Raw genomic sequence first — 14476 nt, 5'->3', positions numbered from 1 at the left:
TTTTTTAATCATTTTAGTACTGTCGCTAATTATTCCTCGCAAAACAAATCTTCCTTCACATCCAAGGTATCATAAACTTTTGATTTTCCTTAACAAAGCCATTATAGGCTATAGCCTTCAGCTAGCCATATTGGTATCTCTGAGCGATGTCGAAATTTAGTTTTATTGTTCAGAAAACTTTGCTCCAGCTTCGTTTTCAGCGGATAGTCAGTGAAGTAGAACCCGAAACTGCACCGATTTATCAGCGGCAAGCCACCAATAAAAGATGCACTGGCCCGGAGATAAATTTTGGCGGTATACTGGCGCAACGCTAGTCTGTTTGTATTTATCTTTATGTTTTTGCAAAAATTTGGCTAAGTGGGCTAATGTGTTAAGTAGCTTCATAAGAGTCTATTGGTATTGAGCTCTAACAAGAAAACGAGAATAAGAAGTTACAGACCGAGAGGCCAGTGGCGTATTTAAGAGAAGCACGGGGGACCTAGGCCCAACTGAAATATCTCAAGATTTTTTTTATCTTGTTTTTTATAGCAGTCCTCTTGATTTCTTGAAACACAATTTTAGTTTTTATAGCTTTTGTATATCTACTAAGATGATCAAACAGTTTTTAGCAAGTCTCTCCACTGGCAGCAGTCCTCTTTATTTCTAGCCTGAAATCACCCCCCCCCCCCCCTGCCTCCTCGGAATTTTTTATACGTCCACACGTAAAATTGAGTCACCAATGAGAAAGTATGACAAATGAAACAAATTCCATAGATTTATTCTGGTTCAAACCCCACCCCCGTAAAATTTATCCCTGAAGTCACAAGATTACTCCTCTAAACATAAAACTGACCCACGCTGAATATCCCCTTCTCAAAAAAATTTCCGTACGCTTCCCAACAACAAATCCTATATGCAAACAACAGGCAAAATTCACTTGGTGGGAATTTGGGGGGGGGGGGGGGTTGGGGGTCATATCCTACCCAGAGGCTTAATTGTTGGACTTTTCAACTATGCTGAACAATATGTCACTCTCCAGATATTTATCGGATGCCTTTGGGGAAGGAAGGGGTATAGTTGCTCAACAATATTTTCGATCACCTAAATAGGGGTGCTAGAACTTTTAACGTCCATTCGAATGAGCCCTCTCCTGATCTTCTATGACCATTATTCCTAGGGGAAAAAATACAAGCAAAAGCCAATACACTTATCCGTGATCTTGCTTCAGGCAAAACTACAAAATTCTACATTTTTACAGATTCAGACCTTGAGCCTACACAGTAAGGTTCTCTAATATACTGAATTTGATGGTGGGATTCTCATTGCAATCTGACGCCTTTGGTTACAGCTGTAGCCTTGCCATAAAATGGCATGTTTCACACAATATTAGGCATCAAAACGCTACAATTAAAGACTGAATCCTGACTCTCGATAGGTTTAATTTTCACATTAAAGATACATGATCCCATAAAAATTCCTGCTAAATAAAAAAAAAACAGTAAAATGTACTTTCTCTGTCGGGCTTTAAGACAGCAACTTAACCAAAAATTTCAGCAATCATTAGACTGAATTCAGTAAATCCCCATCATCATTTCAAAACGGAAGAAAAACAAAATTTAAACAGATAACTACATATCACAGACAGTTATTTAACTTTCCATTAAGGATTAGTTTTTCTTAAGATATATATTATAAATTTAAATCAAATAAATTTCTATATACCAATAGAAACAAAATAGTCCAGGACTTTTAGGGTTTGCCCCGGAAAAAATTGCAATATAAACGAAACTGGTACCAAAATGATCAGAAAAAAATTCTGTACAACATACTAAAAGTCCTCATAAAGCTGAGTGGGGCGACTACCCGAAAAACCGGGGACAGGGGGGAAATGCGGGGGAAATTGGGAAAAATGCCGAACATGCCCAGAAAATAGTTCAATGTGAGTTTTCTGGGGCTTTCCCATACGCTGATCATGAAACTGACATCTAAAATTCAGTATAGAATAAAAGCACTACGGAAAACGGGGGGAACCGGGGGAAGAGGGTAAAAAATTTAGAAATACCGGGTAGGGGTAGAAAGCACTTTTAAATATGTTTTCTGGGGTCTTTCTATCTGCTGATCCCAAAACTGACATCTTAAATGAAATAAAGAACATGAGTCCCACCATAACGGGGGAGAGAGGGGAAGAACAGGGACACTTGAAGTCAGGGGTAGAAATCTGTTTGAAATGTGTTTTCTGGGGTTTTCCTATCTGCTGATCACGAAACTGACACCTAAAATGAAGGACAGAAAACGAGAACCATGAAAACCGAACAAAACTAGAGGAAATAACGGAAAAGGGGAAGGGAAGCCTGACTCCTGAGCCAGCTGCTAATGGCTGACAAGTAGGCCTATGGACAAAATAACTCGCTTAAGTATCAAACTTTTACTTTCTTGAATCACATACATTTCTTACAACCATTTGAATTACTAAACATAAAGAAAACAACCGCTTGGCAGTGATCACAGTATAAAACTTCAGCTATTATAGGTAAAATTTGGACTTTCGAAGGCAATATCGTTGAATAAAAAACTAAAAAAAGAACTTCAGTAACTATAGGTAAAATCTGCACCTTTTAAGGCAGTAGAGTTGACTTGAAAAACACAGCATTGATGTCACTAGTCGAGCTCCTCGTCTTTGACAGTCTCGTGTCCCTGTTCAAACAGTTGATACCCTGACATTCTCCGCACGCGAACGTACACGCTGATCCATGTTTCTTGCAGCTGCATTGCGAGTTCTCGCAGCCTGTCTTACAGTTGCATCTCACGACACTCAAAAGAGTCTGAGGTGCGGGCAACAAATCGGTCATCACAGGTGAGTATTTATGGTCTCTGAGAACCCAACCCCAGTCAGCCGGGTCGAGGTCAGCTGGTTCCCCTTTCCAACGGGATACCTGGAGGCGCACTCGCTGGGAGTGGAATGAAGCTGCAGCTTCGGTTGGCGGAAGCCTTTCAGACTTAACAAACGCCGTAGTATTTGACGAAGAACTTTCCAAGAAAATTCGATGTCACAGCTTAGTGAGATCTTCGTTTGGTCGTGCTTTATACAAGCTGAGGAGAAGATATTCACCCGCTTTAACAATTTCATCTTTAGACGATGATTCATCCAGAAACACTTCGCATTTTTTTCTAAACACTTCGCTCTTCTTCAAAAGAGGTAGCACAGCTTGCTTTCCAAGTCCAAAAACTCGTGAGGTCGTGTCACATCCCAAGAGTGCGTGCCCTACCAGAAGCAGTCTGGATACTTTTCCCATTTTTTTTTAACTTCGTTGAGGCACCAGAACCGTGTTATCGCTTCTTTTGCGTTCGTTGACGGTTCGAAGTAAAGTGTTTTTGCATTAGGCGGGAGGTGATACAAGAGTAGAATCAGAAGGTCAGTGTCGTTGCCAAGAACTATTGTTTCAGATTTTTCTGCTTTAGTTACGGCAGTCTTCACGATTACATAGTCAGCATCATCTCCATCCCCATTCAAAACCAATTCTACCGCTTAGCTTTATTCTCAATGACACCAAAACAGGAAGTACAAAAATAGAACTTACTTATGCTTACTTATTGCGACGCCTCTAACTTAGCAACGAGAATTTAACCTGTCTTTTGAAATTATACTATAAGCAAATGTAATTAGGAAAACGAAAATAGGTCATTTATCTGAAAGGAAAAGAAACAGGGGTGGAACCCCAATAACAGCATAGAGTCCTGTAAACATCTTAGAAATTAAGTTTCTACAAACCAGGGTTAATGAAAAAACTGGAAATTATGGGGGGGGGGGGGAGGGGGTAAATTGTCAAAATTAGATAGTTACGTAGGCTACAAACCCATAGCATAATTTTCGAAATGTTACAAGCTCAAGAAACAGGGGAGGGGGGATATTTAGATATAGACTTGTTAACACAGTTCCAGCATTTAGGCTTAAAATTGGATAAAAAAGATCGTTAACATACACACATCATGTAGGCCTAAAATTTGCGATCAGAGGTAAAAATGCTAGCCAATTTACATTTAATATATGCTCTGCTTTACCCTCCCATCCTCACAATGTGCAAATATATATAACCCGGTATTTTTCTAAACTATTATTCATCCTTTTTCATTTTATTAACCAAACTTGACTTCTTTCGTGTGTCATATAATGCACAAGTATCTAATTTCCTTCAGAAAAAGCCTATATAACAGAAATACACAGAAATGCACAAAAGCCATAATACAGCATAGAGTCATGCAAATATCTTAGAAATTATGTTTCTAAAAACCAGGGTTAATGAAAAAACCGGGAATTAAAGGGTGGGGGTAAATTGTCAAATTTAGATAGTTACTTTGGCCACAAACTCCTAGCATAACTTTCGAAATGTTATAAGATATTTATAAGAAATGTTATAAGAAATATTATAAGATATTTGCATGACTCTATGCTGTATTATGGCTTTTGTGCATGTTTCTAAGTGTATTGAAAATAGACGGGAATCCATATTTCTGGGAAATTTTTGCCTAGATTTACGTAATAGGCTATGATAGAAATCAAGTTAAAAATTTTATTTTTAAATATGGCTTCGATTATTTGAAAAAAACTACGTTTTCTAAAGAGTTAAAGAGGCTGAGTTACAAGGTCAAACCTTAAAACGTACAGGGATTAGGAGGCACAGTTGGGGGGCTGCCGCCCCCAAACCCCCACTTTCGCAGCCTTTAAATAAAAAAAAGTTTTTTAAACTGAAAGTAAGGAGCGACATTAAATCTTAAAACAAACAGAAATTATTCCGTATATGAAAGGGGCTGTGCCCTCCTCAGCGCCTCGCTCTTTGCGCTAAAGTTTGACTTTCTCAATACTCTTTTTTTTAAAAATAAAAAGTTTAGCGTAAAGAGCGAGGCGTTGAGGAGGGCACAGCCCCTTTCATATACGGAATAATTTCTATTCGTTTTAAGTTTTAATGTCGCTCCTTACTTTCAGTTTAAAAAACTTTTTTTATATTTAAAGGCTGCAAAAGCGGGGGTTTGGGGGCGGCAGCCCCTCAACTGTGCCTCCTAATCCCTGTACGTTTTAAGGTTCGACCTTGTAACTCAGCCTCTTTAACTCTCTAGAAAACGTAGTTTTTTTCAAATAATATATACATATATATATATATATATATATATATATATATATATATATATATATATATATATATATATATATATATATATATATATATATATATATATGTATATATTATTTGAAAAAAACTACGTTTTCTAGAGAGTTAAAGAGGCTGAGTTACAAGGTCGAACCTTAAAACGTACAGGGATTAGGAGGCACAGTTGGGGGCTGCCGCCCCCAAACCCCCGCTTTTGCAGCCTTTAAATAAAAAAAAAAGTTTTTTAAACTGAAAGTAAGGAGCGACATTAAATCTTAAAACGAATAGAAATTATTCCGTATATGAAAGGGGCTGTGCCCTCCTCAACGCCTCGCTCTTTACGCTAAACTTTTTATTTTTAAAAAAAGAGTATTGAGAAAGTCAAACTTTAGCGCAAAGAGCGAGGCGCTGAGGAGGGCACAGCCCCTTTCATATACGGAATAATTTCTGTTCGTTTTAAGATTTAATGTCGCTCCTTACTTTCAGTTTAAAAAACTTTTTTTTTATTTAAAGGCTGCGAAAGTGGGGGGTTGGGGGGCGGCAGCCCCCCAACTGTGCCTCCTAATCCCTGTACGTTTTAAGGTTCGACCTTGTAACTCAGCCTCTTTAACTCTTTAGAAAACGTAGTTTTTTTCAAATAATTTCTGCACGTTTTTGTACAGTTTATTACTTATTATTGCTTGACTAACTGTTAGCTGATCGTGTCAGGAGTTAAAGTTGGGGGCTGCCGCCCCCAAACCCCCGCTCTTGAACATTCTTGTGTTAAGGCTTTTAATTCCTGAATACTCAAATCACGTCGTACAGGGCGCCTCCTAATCCCTTTACGTTTTAAGGTTCGAACTTGTGACTCAGCCTCTTTAACTGCCCCCCAACTGTGCCTCCTAATCTCTGTACGTTTTAAGGGTCGACCTTATATCTCAGCCTCTTTAACTCTTTAGAAAACGTAGTTTTTTTCAAATAATTTATGCATGAAGAGAAGACTTCCAAAATGTGGTGCACAATCAGTTTCAAGTGCAACACGCAAGATGTCCCTTATCTGGGTGTGTCTTACCAATCTGTAAAACTAGGAAAGGAATGTGGAAACAGTGATGTTAGCCGGCTTGCATTTACGATTATATTTAGCGTAATTGCAACCCGTTGCCACTTCCCCGCCACGTTGAGGCACCACTGTTTGTACTCTGTTGTGTGTTTGGACCGTTTTTTGGCTTACTGCTCTTTCTGGGTTGAGTCTGGTTTTTAAATATGGAAGATATGACCGACGACAGACAACAGAATACGAGGAAGAAATGGTAGTCTCCCTTCCTAACCGCGGCAGATCATGGACGATTGTTTTTGTTGTCTTTAGAAAAACAAATGTGGGCAATTGTTTTCAGAAAAACAGATTGTTTTACAAGTTTGTTGCTTTTGGAGACCATTAGAGCCTGAAACGAGACTAAAAGTGTTGTTAATTACTGAACTATAATTAGTGGAGTACCATGAATGTCATACCTGAAGTCTATTTCTGAAGCATTTTTGATGACTCGAACTTCAGAGTCGTTGCATTTACACCATGCGCCTTCCAGTGTTCTGCGGTACACATAGTAGTGGCCTTGGTTTCCAAAGCTGGAGCCGGTATGAATATCAACGGCGATTGCACGATAATGTAATTACGACAATGTACCGAGGTTGTAGATGTTGCCATGCGTGAGGCCCACGTCTTCTGTTCGATGCAGAATAATTTTTTCTAGATCAAAGTCAACAACGCGGCGCGTGATCTTGTGTCTGAGTTTTCGCCTGTCCAAATTTAGAGCTAAAAATTCGGGAGTTTGAGTGAAAAATGTTCTCAGTTTGGTGACATGATCGTTGGGACATGTTTCACTAGGCTGTTCCGGGATTAGAACCGAATTGAAAGATATATCACTGTTGTCGATAACTTCGTTGATTGCGGGCTCGTTTGGATTGAGTACACCTGGGATTGGGAAGGGACAGTCGGGAGTGCCTTCGAGATGTACTGAGGTTCTCGACCAGTGACATGTGCTACATACCGTGAATCGATGGATTTTGTATTGGTAGAGAGATCGCAAGGCACTCACGTCATTGGCTCGATTTTCTGCGTCAAGCTGTTGGAATAGGTGAAACCAAAATTCGCACAATGATTGCTGATCTCTGCTTTGGTAGTTGTACTGCGGCGGTAGGAGTCCACGAACAGCGTCCATTGTTTCGTACGTTCTCAGTGAACTGGTTGCCAAGCGTTTCAGTTCTTCTGCAAGGGGTCTATGCATTAAAGAGAGTACGTCAAAAAGATTGCGTTGTATGGCAAAAAGGCACTGCATTGCTGCATTTGCATAACACGCTGAGCCGTCTGTGTTTCTGAGGCCTCGTCGACCTGGGCCTATGCCACTGCGATATTCTTGAATGACAGCTGTTTCAATACGCGTTTTTTGGGGGGTATCAAGCTTTTGACTTTTTCACTATTTAGTCTCTTGGTGTTGGCTTTTTTCTTACTGTCAGAGTTTGTGGGTTCCGCTTTCACACCAGAAGCTGAGCCAGACCTTCGATTATCTTTGAGTTCGGATGATTTGGACTTTTTAGGCGGTTTATCTGTTCCAATAGTTGTGGTTGTATCCCGTTTTAATGGTTACTTTTTCGCCTCGGGAACTTTGGTAACTTTGAAGGACTTAACGATTGTGAATTGAGGAAGATGGGGACGGTATTTTGTCGAAGTCTATTGTACTCGACTAGAGCTTCTGTGTCTGCACAAATTTTGGTTTTGTCAAGAACGATCAGGTGAAGACCTTCGCTCATTTTGACTCGCGAGAGAGCTACATAGATCATGCCTGGCCCAAAGCAGCGATCGCCTGCGTCAACTAGTGCAGTTTGGAGACTTAGCCCTTGGGATTTGTGAATGGTGATGGCGTAGGCCAGAGTGAGAGGAAATTGTTGACTAGTGTAGTACACTTCTTTTAGTGCTTCGAATCTAACTGTTTCGCGATCAATCTCTACGATTCTGTCTTGACCGTCGAATTGTACTTGAACGCAGACATCAATATTGGCTGCTGACATCTTGAAACCTTTGACATACCCCATGGAGTAATTGACAAGACCTTGTTTTATGTTTAAATTTCTTTGTAGTATGACGCGGGCGCCAAGAGCCAGTCTGAGGTGAGAAATAGAGCCAACCGTACGTTTGCTGTCGTTTTCAAAGTTCTTTACGTTTTCAGCTGCCTCTGATTCAATGCGCTTGTCACGGAGGACGGTAGATAGTCGATCGATGGCAGTAAAGGTAGCAATATTGTCGGAAGTTTTGGTAAGAAGAGTTTCATTCACTAATCTACAGTCTACGTTGCGGGGCATTAAAATGACTGGAGTTTTTCCCAATGCTGATAGTTCTATGTACTTGTCGGCAATCTCCTCGTTTGTTGCTCTTCGATTCGATGCGATTTTGCGCTGCTGTAACTGTAAATAATTGTCATCTGTGCAAATTCCTATGCGAATGTTGGCCAGAAGATCGGCATAGTGTGTGTTTGTGTCCGTTTTTTGACGCATGTTAATTGTTAGCTCATCGTAATCAAAGTGGCCCCACAGATCAAATGTTCCCATTGAGCCAATACGGTTCTTTATTTCCATTTGGGTTAGCTGCTTAAACGGTGGATTAGCAGAGACTGGCCTAAGCTGTAAAAAGTCTCCAAAGACTAGCATGTTTGCGTTTCCCATTACAGAATTGATGCTCATGATCTCCGTAAGTCTGAGATGAATGTACATGAAGGTAAGGGTGGAAACCCTCCTTATTTCATCGATGATGAAGAGACGCGTTCTTTGTAGAGTTGCCCTGAGGGTAAGCAGCTGCTCTGTGTGGAGTTCTGAGTACTTGGCGGTCCCTGCTTGATCAACCGGCAAACTAAAGCACCTGTGTATAGTTTCTCCTTTGATGCTATGGGCTGCAAGTCCTGTGGGTGTCATCACAATGACAGGGCATGCATCTTTGCTGAAATAGCGGCAGATAATATTGCGAATTACTTTGATTACAACTGATTTGCCTGTTCCGCCGAACCCGGACACAAGCATACGGAGTGGTGGCGTTTTAGAGTTGGATTTTAATGTACTCGTGACTTTGTCAACAACACGTTTTGGTCGATATTCAGAGACGAATAGTCCTTTGCTACTTGTTGTTCCGTGTTTGCATCGAGCAGCTTTCTATTTGCATTTATAAGGTCTTCCATTGCGTCTGCTGCTCTATCTATGGCGGCGCCTTGCGTTGCATTCTGTGGGTCATCCATATTCTGTTCTCGTGCTTCTTCTACCTCTTTCTCTTGGAGTTCTTTAGCTCGTTCTCGTACTTTTCTTTCAAACTCTTCTTCGTCCTTTGCTTTCGCTACTGAACGTTCGTGATACGCGACCATGGTGGAATATTTTTCGCTCTCGATGCAATATGTTTCATAGTTTGATTTACCGTTCAAACAAATGTCCGCCTCTTCGCGCCAGGGTTTGAAAAGTTGCAGAAGCATGCCATAGTTTTTTTCGCGTTTTTCGTCTGATTCAACTGGATTTACACGTTTGTGCTGGATGACGTAGGGCTTTTCCTTGCGTTTACGCAAAAAAATGACCCATCTCTTAGCATAAGCTTGTCGTCTGTGCCTTTTCGCTCGCGTTCATACCAGGCTAGCAGGTTGAATAAACTTGTGTCTTCCATGTTGTCAGGTCTGTTGGGATAGACATTTGCCACCCAATGTACCATATATAAGTCTTCACTGTTTGGTTTGTTTTTGGCGAGTTCTTCTAGCTCTTGGTATTTTTTTAAAGTTCTCTTTAGCTCACTGTGTCGTGAGAGGTCAACGAAACGAAACTGTCGTGATATGCTGTAGAGTTTTGTGCCTAGGAGTCGATCTGCTGCCTCTAAGGCGCCAACTTGTCGATTTTTGACCGTTTTGAGAAGAAATGACATTGCCTTTTGGCCAAGACTTGCAAATGCATTGTTCACTTCTTCCCACATTGCGTCAACTTCTGCAGACTCTGCTTTTGTCATATAGTCAGTGACATAGTACGGCAATTTAGAGCCCAGGTGGCCAATGTACTGGACGTCAACGTTAGAGAGATTTGTCAAGAGAAGTGCAGGGTGATAGTCATTAATGTATCGTTCGTGTTCTTCGCGTTTCATATCATAGTTTCGTCGGCGTGGTTTTTTTTTTGTCGCGTCGAGTTTCAAGACAGTCATGTTTTTCTTGGATATTTTGGCTATGGTTTTTAAGTATTGTAAAACCGAATCGACAGTAGGTTACCCCATTCTGGCCTTTCTCGTACTTTCGGCGGCAGTAGGTGTTGCACCGATGTTTCTGATGATCGTTCACGAGCTTGTGTAGCACGGGACTCTTTAGCTTATCTGGCATCTCGCACGTGGCAATCGTGTTGATATACTCTACGACTTTTTCAGGAGAATCTTTGCCGATAATTGGTGCTCCTTCGATCCACAAAAGGCAGTGTACATGTGGTGCTCCGCGGGTCTGATATTCTATGCGCCAAAAGCGGTTCGCAAGTTTTCCAAAAATTGGTTTTTCTTTGGCGTTGATGAGTTCGTTGAATATTGCATGCCATTTTTTATGAAAATGATTCGAGACACTTACGGGATCCATTGCTGTGAGCTCGGCAGGTGTCATTTTTTCAACACCAGGTACATGTCTATTTATTGTTCTCAGATAGTCTATGAATTCAGTTGAGTACCACTCAGCGCAAGAGAGCGTTACAAAAAGAGCTGGAGGACCGTCTTGTTGGATCATGGATTTTACTTTTGACGATAGGGCTTGGAAGTATTGACGCGAGCCCCTTAGCTTTGACTGAACTGAGAACAGGCTTCCCTCCATTTCTCCGTCTCGTTGTTGCAGTCTCTGCAAAAAAACACCAATATTTTTCTGGGGTTTGACGGTTTGAAGCATGTGACAGACGCTATTACACATGTGTGCCACCTCCTGAAACTGGAAATTGTGGAACAAATAGTTCTTGTCAAGTCGGAACTGAGGATGTCGACTGAGAAGGCGACATTTGATGTATTCTGCATTTCTCATTTTAAATATACGGACAGTCTCCTGTAGGCCGTTGGTACCGTCGGGGAACAAGTGTGGAAATGCTTTCAGATCTAAATCTTTGTCGAAAATGTTTTCCGCGTCTCCTTGAATTTTTTAAAACTGAAATTTGTCATCGTCACTCTGTTTGTTGTTTTTAAAGTCTTCGATAAAGTCTTTTGGAACTGTCGAATCTATTGCTTGAACCGATAAATGCTCGAGGAGCTCTGATTTTGCGTTGTCTGTCAAGCGTTTGAGAATTGCTTCATCAGGGATGGGTTGAGGATTTTCTATACCTTTCTCTTTTTCTGCCAATCGACTGTCGAGAATTTCCTCCAACTCTTGAAGAGTGTACGCTTGTATGTTGGCATAGAGTCTATTGTTTTCCCGGAGCTAGAGTAGTGCCTCATGGACCTTTCTCAAGTCTATCATAGTGGTCCAGACGATCTTACTGTACGTTGACTGACCTCCAACGAGAATTACGAAGCTGTCTATATTGAGCAAATTTTCAGGCAAGACTTCTGCATTAGCTTGAACGTCTACAGGCAGATATACAATTCGTCCTTTCAGTGCATCTGTTAACTCGTTCCTTGGTCTTTTGAATGCAGTTACTTGTCCTAAGCGTACAATGGTGACACAATTCATTACAAATTTTATCATGGCTAGTTCAAAGCGGTTGAGCACCTTTATACAATCGGGAGTGGGTTTTGCCTGGAGGTTATTGAACACGCATCGAGCATTCTTTTTGCTCTCTGTCATTTTCTCGGCGCAATAGGTGCAAACTTGAAAGTTGTCTTTAATGTCGTTTACCCATCCTGGGTCATTTGCAAATTCTCTTTCCTCTACTGGTAGATCCTGCTGAAATTTCTCAAGCACCAAAGTTAGCATATTTTCGAATCCCTTACGATTTGCGTACGTACGAAGTGTTTTCAAATCCTTATTCATTTTAAGCATTTCACAACAGTCGCAGGGTACAGTGGGGTATTCGTCGCGAAGTGTAGCTACTTTTTGGATATTTAAACCATACGCCTCTTTAATCGATTTATCATCAATGGGCAAGCGTTGTTGGGGTCCGAACATAAACTCATTGGCTTTGCCAACTTCGTGTAGGCTTTTGATAGCTTTTTTTATTGCGTTTTTCAGTTGCTTCAGAGAGCCTTCGCGTTTGAGTGTTTTTAGTTGAACAATGATCTTGCATTTTACCACTGCCTTGTAAATGTCGTTAACAAAACGGGTTAGAACAGGGAAGTGTGGTTTACGTGCCTTCATCGGTCTGAAAAAGCTGTAGCAACCTGTTTCGAGGGAACAAAAGGGGGAGTGACCGAGTTTATCTATGCGGCGCAGCGGGTTCTTGCATGCATCTAGAGACTCTAAATAAAAGGGGATTAATGAATTAGTGTGAAGTGGGTCTTTCTTAGTCTGCTCCATTCTGGAAAAGAAATGTTGACATGCATGAATATCATCTAAATTGAACTTACATAACTGGTTGTGACATTCCCATCTAATATTTTTTTCAGTAGGTCCTTGATCCTCTTCACTAGCTGCCATTTTCTTTTGTTTAGGTGAGCATTGATATCCGTCACTATTTTCATCACTTGTGGAGTTATTGTCTTGTTCATGTGGTCCGGAATGCTGACTGTCGTGTAAGAGAAAAGAGGGCAGCAGATTCAAGTCTGGCAAACTGTAGGTCAGGGAAGCCTTTTGGAACTGGGAATCTAAGGTAGAAGTGGGAAATTGGTGCCAGTCATCATTAACTGGAGCTGGTTGATCTTGAGAAACGGGGTTTGGGGTAAAACTTTTGGGAGAGCATGAGCATTTTCGTTTGAGTTGTACTTGATCTTCGTGTTCACTGTGCTGGAAAAATCTTGCACATCCTTCTGCATCGATGGGTATGGTGGTGTAAACATCATCTGAAAAAGATTTACAAATACGACAAGTATTAGTTCCATAGTTGGTGTAGGCTGTCTAAAAAAAATATGCTTCGGTGTACTTGCTGTGTTGTCTTAAATTTACCATGGCTGACGTAAAGTCTTCAAGTGTTGCTGGCTCACTTTCTGGCAAGTGGTCGAGAAACTTTTTGCATTTGATTGCATTGAGTGCATGTCGCTTTGCAAGAGAATTAGTTGCCATTTCTGTGACATTGTTTGCACGTGCAAATTCCAGTTTGATATCTTCTTTTGACTCTTCTGGGTTTCGATAGTGTATATCCAGTACTTGTCTTAGCTCCTCTAAGTCAACCTGCATTTTCTGAACTTTCCTCTCTTTTGCAATGTAAAACTCTCTGTGTCGCTTTTCTTTGTGCGCATTCTCTGTGACAAATTTGCATCATTTGTCATTCTATGTTGTACTGCTTTCTTGAATGCTCCTGAATATGGGCTGATTTGCCTTCTCACCCACAATTTTGCAAACTTGTCCTGATGATTATAATAGTGCTTAGTTTTCCTCTTTTTATCTTTTTGCTTTACTGACTCACTGGCATGATAACGAGATTTCACAGCCTGTAAATTCTTTTGCCGAAAACTTTCATCTGATGCTAATTTCTGAGACATACGCAAGTATGCTTTAGTACGATGTCGTTCCTTTGCCAACTTATCCTCCTGAAAGTTTTTCTTAATATCCTCCTTTATTGTCTCTCTTTTTTTGTAGTACCTCCTTCGTTCTTCTCTTTTTTGCTCCACATTCTCCTCATACCTACTTTTCTTCTTTTGCCTTATTAGTTTGGCTTTACCTGGTATTTTTAGAAAGACCTGTTAAAACTTTCTAGCCTATGTCAAAACTATTCAGAAACTTAGTTTCAAAAGTAGGCTACCTCTAAATCTTCTCTCTCAAGAGAGAGGTTTGGATTACAGATTATTTGGGAAAAAACGTGTTTTCAACTTTTTGTGTTGGCCTAGTCAGATACTGAGCTTCAGAAGTCCTTCTAAATCTTCTCTTTGAAGAGAGAACTGTGTCAGATTATTTGGGAAAAGACCTGTTATTTCATTTGTTTATTCTTTTGTAAGTATCACAACTAAAGAAAAGTTCTTGGGTTAGTCTAGCCTAAACTTAGCTTCAAGACTATTGTCTTCTCAAAGTGTTCTCTCTGGGAGCTTTGTCCTCAGGATTTGCAGTCAGAACTCTATCCACACTGATTTGTTTCGATTTTTGTCTAAGAAACCTAGATAACGTTTAGTTTGTGCCATCAGACTCTAGATAGGGAATGTAATCTTTGTATGTATGGAAATTCAAAGCATCGTTAATTCAACTAAAATTCTGATGGTAGAAGTACTGATGTTCCCCACCATATTCTCTGACGATCTTTATTTTGATTAGCTCGGCAAC

The 14476-nt window shown here is 40.5% G+C and overlaps 1 pseudogene; it reads right to left on the bottom strand.

The window, feature by feature from the left end:
• Window positions 1-6571: 6571 nt before the first annotated feature.
• On the bottom strand, window positions 6572-9792 carry LOC148943184 (uncharacterized; annotated as a pseudogene).
• Window positions 9793-14476: the final 4684 nt, after the last annotated feature.

The sequence above is a fragment of the Artemia sp. Qi Xiang Cuo genome, chromosome 16 (assembly GCF_049724085.1).
Source record: "Artemia sp. Qi Xiang Cuo chromosome 16, ASM4972408v1, whole genome shotgun sequence".
Classification (NCBI taxonomy): Eukaryota; Metazoa; Arthropoda; class Branchiopoda; order Anostraca; family Artemiidae; genus Artemia; species Artemia sp. Qi Xiang Cuo.
This window is presented reverse-complemented; position numbering and strand designations above follow the sequence as displayed.